Source organism: Arachis ipaensis, chromosome B09 (genome assembly GCF_000816755.2).
Source record: "Arachis ipaensis cultivar K30076 chromosome B09, Araip1.1, whole genome shotgun sequence".
Lineage (NCBI taxonomy): Eukaryota > Viridiplantae > Streptophyta > Magnoliopsida > Fabales > Fabaceae > Arachis > Arachis ipaensis.
The window spans coordinates 128,147,767-128,157,005 of NC_029793.2; positions in this window are offsets into that span (position 1 = coordinate 128,147,767).

Here is a 9,239-nt window from a genome sequence, read left to right on the forward strand (position 1 = left end):
CCTGACTTCATCAACTAGGCCTTTTTCCACGGCCTCCTCGACTCCTCCCAAAAGTAGTCGTGGGCTTAGCTCACCAATTTCTACAGGTATAATTGCGTCCACCCCGTAAGTTAGACGGAAAGGAGACTCCCCAGTTGACGACTGCTACGTTGTTCGGTAAGACCACAGGACTGAAGCAAGCTCGTCAGCCCATGACCCCTTCTTCTCATCAAGCCGCTTTTTGAGGCCTAGCAGGATGATCTTATTCGCGGCCTCGACTTGACCGTTGGTCTGTGGATGCTCCACAGATGAGAATTTTTGCTTTATACCCAACCCGACGAGGAACTCTCCGAATTTCTTGTCGGTGAACTGCGTCCCGTTATCGGAGATAACGACCTCAGGGATACCGAACCGAGTTACTATTTGCCTCCAGATAAACTTCCGACAGTTAGACAAGGATATCCTGGCCAGCGGCTTGGCCTCTATCCACTTGGTATAGTAGTCGATAGAAACTATTAGGTACTTGACCTGACCCGGACCGACCGGGAAGGGTCCTAAAAGGTCGATTCCCCAGTGTGAAAAAGGTCGGGAGGATGTTAATACACTTAGCTCGGTTGCTGGTGCCTTGTGAAAATTGGCATTCTCCTGGCACTTGACGTATTTTCTTACGAATTCTTTAGAATCCTTCATCATTGACGGCCAGTAGTAGCCGGCTCTGTCGAGCTTCCTTGCTAGGGCTTTACCCCCGATGTGATGGCCGAAGCATCCCTCGTGGACCTCTCTGATTACATAGTCTATTTGGTTGGGATGCAAGCATTTCAGCAAGGGTTGGCTGAGTCCCTTCTTAAATAACTGACCTTGTACGATTGCATACTTGGCCGCCTCCCTTCTCAACGCTTTGGCCGACTTCTCATCTTCAGGGAGCTTACTGCTTTTCAAAAAGTCGGTGATCGGGTCCATCCAAGAGGGATCTATCTTTGTTAAATGGAGGGTGACTGCTAGTTCTTTTATCAAGCCTTGGATGAGAGATCGGCTTCCTACTCTCGGCTTTGTGCTTGCCAGCTTTGACAAGAGGTCTGTTCGCATGTTCCTTTCTCTCGGGGTGTGCTGCACGGAGACCTCCTCAAATTGCCTGGTCAACTCTCGGACCTTCTCCAGATATCTTTGTAGCAACGAGTCTCTGGCCAGATATGTTCCATTGATCTGCGAGGTCACGACCTGTGAATCACTACATATTTCTAATCTTGTGGCTCCGACCTCCCTAGCCAGGACTAGGCCGCCTAACAGGGCCTCGTACTCTGCTTGATTGTTTGATACCGAGAATTCAAACTTGATCGACTATTCATATACGACTCCCGTCGGGCTCTCCAAAATTATCCCGGCACCCCCGAATGTCTGGTTGGAAGCTCCGCCCACGTGGAGTTTTCACCGTGTACTCGGTGTCTTGGTCGGGTCCCTCGTGACTTCTACTAGAAAGTCGGCTATGGCCTGAGCTTTAATCGCATGCCTGGGTTCATACCGCAGGTCGTATTGGGACAACTTAATAGCCCAAGTCATCATTCTTTCCGCTAGGTCGGGTTTCTGGAGTACCTGGCGGATTTCCTGGTCTGTCCTTACGATCACTTGGTGGCATTGAAAGTACTGTCGCAATCTATGGGATGAGGTCAGGAAAGCGAGTGCCAGTTTCTCTAGCATGTTGTATCTTAAATCTGCTCCCTGCAGTGCTTTGCTCACAAAATAGATCGGTTGTTGGATTCTCCCTTCCTCTCGCACTAAGACCGCTGTCGTCGCTTCATCAGTAATGGCCAAGTACAAGTGACAAGCGAGACTTTTGTTGATAAAGAATTTCAAAATAAATCCTCGTTGCAAGTATAGTTTCTAAACCAACAAGAATCCCTTCGTGCAAAAGTTTTGGTTGCCACAAGTAACAAACCCCTAATAAATCAATAACCGAAGTATTTAAACCTCGGGTCATCTCTCAAGGAATTGCAGGGAGGTGTTCTTATTATTGGTTATGTAAAGGTATAATTTAGGATTTTGTGAATAAGAGATAAGAAGAGTGAATTGCAAAGGAAACGAACTAATAATTATAAAAGCTCATGGCAAAGAATGAAAATTGGAAGTCCTATCCTTGTTATCGCCCTCAATAGTGATGAGAATCGTTAGTTGCAACCACTTAGTTAACCCTCTAATTGTGAAGGAAAGTCAAGTGGATGAATCAATTTGATTCCTCAAGTCCTAGTCAACTCCTATGGAAAGACTAGCTTTAGTGGAATCCAAATCAATTAGCAACCTTCAATTGTCAATCAACTAAGGAGTTTGATAACTCAAGCGTCACCAATTACTCAACCAAAGCCAAGAGGAGAAAATCTAACTTAAAACTCTCCCAAGCATTTCATCAAACACTTGGAACACATAACACAAAATAGTAGAAAGGCAATAAGAGATAATAAGATCCACACAATCAATCGCAAGTATCAAAAACATAGATCAAAAAGAGCAATCTTAAATATGAAATACCTCAAATTGTATTAAATAGAGAAATCAACAAAAGGAATGTATAAACCAAAGTATTAGAGTCAATAAGAGTAGAAGAGAATTAAGTCAAAGAACATTGAACCTGGAGTTGAGGAGAAAATATATCTAAAATTAAGAGAAATCCTAAATCCTAAATCCTAAAACCTAGAGAGAGGAGAGAGAGCCTCTCCCTCTAAAACTACATCTAAACCTAAAATTATTTTAATGATTGTATGAATGTTCTCCCCCTTCATTCTGCTTCACTCCCAGTCTCTAATATGTGTTTTCTGGGCCTGAAACTGGGCCAAAAGGAGCCCAAAAATTGCTGGGGATGATTTTCTGCAACTGCTGTATGTCGCGCATATCACGCGTACGCGTGGGTCACGCGTGCGCGTCATTTGGTGAAATTCTTTATCACGCGTACGCGTCAGTCACGCGTACGCGTCGCTTCTCTTTTGCGCTATTCACGTGCGCGCGTCACTAGGGAATGCTCCGGATCACGCGCATGTGTGAGCCATGCGTGCGCGTCACATCTCGCTGGTCAGCTCCATTGTTTCTTTGTATTCCTTCCATTTTTGCAAGCTTCCTTTCCACATTCCAAGCCATTCATGCCCTATAAAGCCTGAAAACACTTAACACATAGATCACGGCATCGAATGGTATAGAGAAGGATTATAATCTAACAAATTAAAGGCTCTGGAAGCAAGTTTTCAATCATAGTATTAAATCAGGAAGGCAATTGTAAAACCATGCAATTTATATGAATAAGTGGATAAAGACTTGATAGAAACCACTCAATTGAGCACAAGTTGGACCATAAAATATCGGTTTATCAACCTCCCCACACTTAAACATTAGCATGTCCTCATGCTAAACTTAGGAGAAGCTATTAAGGAGTGAAGGCAAAATGGTAGGATGTATGAAATGCAATGCAGTCTATCTAGATGTGAGCTACCTACATGCATCATGCTATTCTAATTACTATTTCTCTCTATATATATATAAGCATACATGTGGTCAAAATTAGTCAAATTTCTAAGAAATCATAGGTATGCACAATCAAGGGCCAATTCATATCAAAACACTTTCACAATTGAGTTGAGTTAATCAGAAGAGTTCACAAACTTGCAAGACAAACAATGGTCAAATGTGGACAGAATGGAATGAGCAGTCGAACCCTCACTGGAATCGTATATGCACTCTAATCACTCAAGTGTTTGGGGTTAAACAACTCAAATCTCCTCCAATCATGCTTTCTAAAACTTGTTCTTCATCTAACCAATCAACAAAAATTTAGTGTACAAATGCAGACATCATGAGGTCTTTTCAAGGTTGTAATGGGGCTAAGGTAAGGGTGAGGATATATGTATGGCCAAGTGAGCTATAATATGAATCTTTGATTACCCTAAGCTTTCACCTAACACACACACTTTATGTAATTCTAAAATCATGCCTAGCTACCCAAGATTCCCATTCTTGTATATTTCACATATTCATGTACCAAATTTTCTTTTAATTTCACCATATATGCATTGATCTTTTATTAAACTTAGCATTGGGGTAATTTTATCCCCTATTTATTAAACTTAAAACTCTTTTTTTTTTTTGAATGCAAACACAAAATATCAATGCATATGGTTTTTCTGGTTTCACATTGGTAAGCACCCAAAATCCCAATAACTTGTCAATAAAACTTAACATTCTCTTATCAACCCAAGTTCCCACAATTTTCCCACACTTAGTTGGCACGCAATCTCTATCTTAAGCTAACCAAAGATTCAATGGGATAATCAATTGTTTTTCCGCTTAAGGCTAATGATGTGGTAAAGTACAGAACAAATGGGGATTAAAAGGCTCAAAGTGGCAAACAAGGGTAGTTGAAGTGGTAGGCTATTTGGGATAAGTGAGCTAATAACAATTAATGGCCTCAATCATATGTAAACATGAAAATACACTAAATAATGGACATATAGAATGGAACAAATTATAGAATACAATCATGGAGAAGAAAACACACAAGAATAAAATGTTATGGTTAAATAATGTAACCATGTAATTAAGCTCAAAACTCACGGATTGTGTGTTCTTAGCTCATAACCATGTTCCACTACATATACATGTCATGCAAATTACTAAGAAGTTTTAACTCAAGTCAATGTGAATGAATTTATGATTGCCTGTTCTAAGAAAAGGATATATTTCTTGAAAATTCATCAATTGACCAACATCTATTATTATATATATACTAAATGAGATGTTGTGAATATGAAAAACCAAAATATTTTAGTTTATCCCTATTTTCAATCATACCAAATGCTCATATGTAAAGCGCTAAACCAAACTTAATAATCTACATTTTTCCATATCACAACTAATATATATATATAGCTCAAAGTGTAAAATGCAACAAAGTAAAAATAAATAAGAGTACAATAAGGTAGAAATGTCCAAATACCAAGAGAAAAATAAAATAAAATAAAGAAAAATAGGATAAAACGGGTCTGAAATGGTTCACCAAAATATAATCAAACGCCAGAGATGGCGACCTCCCCACACTTATATAAAAGCATCGTCCTCGATGCTCAATCAAGCTGGGTGTGAGGAGTCGTCGTCTGCTGACGGGTGTGCTGCTGGCTCTGTATGTGCTAGTGGCTCAGGTTGTGGTGGCTGAGCTGGTGCCTAAGGCTCTGGTTATGCAAGCTGCTCAGGCTGAGGCTCCTCAGGCTGGGCCTGCTCCTGGTCCTCTGGCTGAGCCTCTGCCTCCTGCTCATCCTCTTCCTCCTCAGAATGCTCCGATGGTGTGTCAGGTTCAGAGGGGATGTCAGTGTGTCCTGACCTGATCATCAACTTCAGATGCTCATAGCGTCGCTTATTGCGACGCTCCATCTGATCAAGGTGCCTAAAGAGGCGGTGCACCAAATGGTAGATAGGTTGAGAGGCGAGTGATGGTGCTGCAGGAGAAGATGGGGCTGTAGAGGCTGAAGGTGCTGCGGAGGATGTGGCGGCGTCAGTAGGGGCGGTAATGGCAGGTACTCTGTGGCCTAGAGGACCGAACCGCTTGTCGTGTGGTATGATCTTCCTGCAATCGGCAGCTGGTGGTCTCTGATCCTCTGGCTCCCAAGGTACTGCAGCTCGGCGAGCCATCTGGGTGATCAGATACGGAAATGAGAGGGTGCCTCGAACATGCACTCTGGCCATATACTGCCTGATAAACCGTGGAAGGTATAGTTCCTTTCCTTCTATAACACACCAAGTGAGTATGATCATAGCAGCTGGCACCTCGGACTTGTGAGTGCTAGGCATAACATAATTGCTCAGTATCTGTTGCCATAGCCTAGCCTCATCATTAAGATAAATGATCTTAATACCTCTAGGAGTGACCGTCGATTTTCCCATAGCCCATGGAGCAGCAGGATCAATGGCTATGGTACATCGGACCGCATCCCAATCAAAACTCATGGTATTAATGGATTCAACAGCCTTTTGATAACCATCTGGACCATCGAGTTTAGGCTGGAAATGGAGGATATCCTCAATCGCCTCCTCAGTGACCAATATCTGCTTTCCTCTAAGCTGAACAGCATCAAAGGTCGTCTTATAGTAATTGCAGTAAAATTCACGGACCCATGATGCGTTTACCTCTGTCAGATTCCTCTCTAAAAATACCCAACCCCACTGTTTGATTTGCTCTTCAGTGTACTGCTTTAATTCATCAGGTATTTTGAGGGTCCTTTCCAAATGTAGATGCCTCTTTTCTGCAAAGACTGGGAATTTGAGTTCACAGTTGAGGTTTACAAATTTGATCGGGTCATTGGCTTGCATAGCCTGATCAGCTTTTTCTTGGGGGCTAAAGTTCTTCTCCTTCCAAGAATCATCAGAAAGGATATCCGTCAGAGAAACGGATGACTGGCCTCGCTTCCTCTTTCCGGTGGTGACCTTGGCCTTACCCTTTCCTTGCGGATTAGACATCCTAAAAACAGAAATTCCAGGATACAATTTATCAAATTAAAGCAAGGAAACAGAGAAACAGATAATATGCAAGCATTATATGCAGTGGATAGGAAAAAGAGGAATGAAAGCCAAAGCAAGAAGTGAGTCATGAAGTGGTAAAATCTTAGACTGAAAGAAATTTAGGATCCAAAGAAATCAATCAGAAATTACAATCCAAGAGTTTAAACAGTGAAGTACATAATGCTTGTTGGCTAAGAAATAACAATTAACATGCCAAGAAAGGGATCAAAAGAGTTAGTTTGAGAAAAGGTGGAAATGAAAAAGAAAAGTGAAAATGTCAATTCAGTTAAAAGTCAGAGAAGTGGGTTAGGATTAGTGGCATGGTAATGTAATTTCTAATTAAGAAAAGTTCAAAAGTTTAGAAACAAGCAAACTCACATTCAAGCATACAGAGCAGATTATTGATGATAAAACATGTAATGAAAGAAGCACAAAGAGGAATACAATCATCAACACTGCACGTCAATCAAGAAGGGAACCAAACGGAATGGGAATGCTAGCCCAGCATCTCATGAATTTTGCTTTGGTTTAAAGTCAGATAAGTCACAAATTCAAAAGCACCAAAGGCAATTCATGAGTGGAAGTTAAGTAAAACAATTTTTAGGAAAATTTGGGCAGCATTCCGGCAGTAAAATGGACATTCCCGGAAAATCAAACAAGCAGCAAAACTCATATGAAGTTCAGCAATTTGGCAAATAGCATGAAGAACAAGGCAATTCATACGGTTTAGGCATTATAAAGCAGAACAGAATGGGTAAATTTATAAGAATCTATCAATTGAGTTAATCAAGCAGTGATAAGCAATGATGTAATAATCAATTCAGCATAAGCAGCATGCTTTATTTGAGCAAGGAGCAATCAGGGGTAAACCATGGCACTAATGCAGCAAAAAATTGATTAACGAGGTTCTCATTAACTCAGAATTACGTCAATTAGGTGTGTGATTTTAGCAATGATGAATGTGCATGAGAGGGTACCAAAATAAGGCGGAAGCTAACCAAGTGACTTATGAATTGACTTTGGTAAGAGTCAAATAAGTTTCAAGTCCAAAAGTGTCAAGCTCAATTCCTAAGTTGCAAGTTCATTAACATTATATTTTTCAAAAAAAATTTTGGCAGCATGCCGGCTATAAATTGGACGTTCCCGAGTAATAAATAGCAGCAGAAAGATTATACATATGAACCAGATAGCATCGAACAAGCAAACAATCAACTAATTCATATGGTTCAGGCGTCATCAAGCAGAAAACATAAATTGATGTAGCAAGGCAACAGTAAAATAATGCATGTGAATCACAATTCATCATGGTAGTAACAAGATATACACAGAGCAACAATACCAATCTGCAGCAGTAAATACGGCTCAAGTGGAATGATGGCACTAAGCAAAGCAGCATTAAACAGTAGTGAAACAACATATTGGTAGCATCAGCAGCAAAGTAATTTCAAAACAGATAAATCAAGCAGCAAGAACGGCGCAATTATCAGACCTAAATCTACTAACCACATCCTAACTACCTAACCACCTAAAATCCACTAAGAACATGCATCTCTAACTATCCTAATGCTAACAGAATTTAACTTCAACGAACTAACTTGAATGAACAGAAGAGTGAAGCTAAGATGCAGAGATGGAAGCAGTGAAACCTAGTGAAAGCAGAAACAAAATTGGAAACAGAAAGGGGAAGAAAGGTGGTGCACGGTACTGCCAGCCTGAGAGGTGGTGGTGGCTCAACGGCGCAATGGCTACCGCGACGACGTGGGGTGGCGGGGTGTGAAACGGGCAGAGAGAGAGAGAGAGAAGGAGAAGGGAAGAAGGAAGGGGAGTGGTGGTGCTACCCAGTGACGGCGGCGACTCGACGGCGGCAGGGCTTCAATGGTGGTGATGCAGGGGCGGCGGCGATGGGTTTTGATGGTGGTGGTCGCGGTGGTTTGAATTTTTGGAGGGAGGGAAGGGGACGTTGGAGAAGAGAGGAAGAGAGTGGTGACGCGAGGGAGGATAGGGTTCTCGCGAGGTTAATGAAATCTAATCCACGCGTATGCGTGGATCACGCGTGCGCGTGGATCAAGCAAAAATGCATTGACACGTACGCGTCATGGACGCGAACGCGTAAAAAGGGATAAATGAAAATGACGCGTAAGCGTGAAGCATGCGTACGCGTCGGCTGAAATTGTGCTAAACGCACAGTTCCAGCGTCGTTTTCACATAACCCTCTGTCTTCTTCGAAGGGAACAAAATTCTTCATTTTACGTGTGCGCGTCGCACGCCCCCGCGTGATGTGCTAATAATGGAAGTGACGCGTACACTTCAGGGACGCGTACGCGTGGTGTGCTAATAATGGAAGTGATGCGTACGCTTCAGGGACGCGTACACGTGGCTCGAATTGTGCTTCTAGCACACCAGCCGCACAATTCCATCACAACTTTCTGGTCGTTGGATGGAAGCGTCGATTTGGTTTCGACGCCCACGCGTGCCTACGCGCACGCGTGGATGGCTTTTTTTTATATATGAAGTATGCAGAATGCAATGCAGGTGATGATGCATGAGTTATGATTTCTAAATTTTGACGAGTAAGCATGAAATAAAATAAAACTGAAGGTGAAAAGGGATGATCATACCATGGTGGGTTGTCTACCACCTAGCACTTTTAGTTATTGTCCTTAAGTTAGACATTGGATGAGCTCCCTGTCATGGTGGCTTATGCTTGAACTCGTCCAGGAATCTCCACCAAT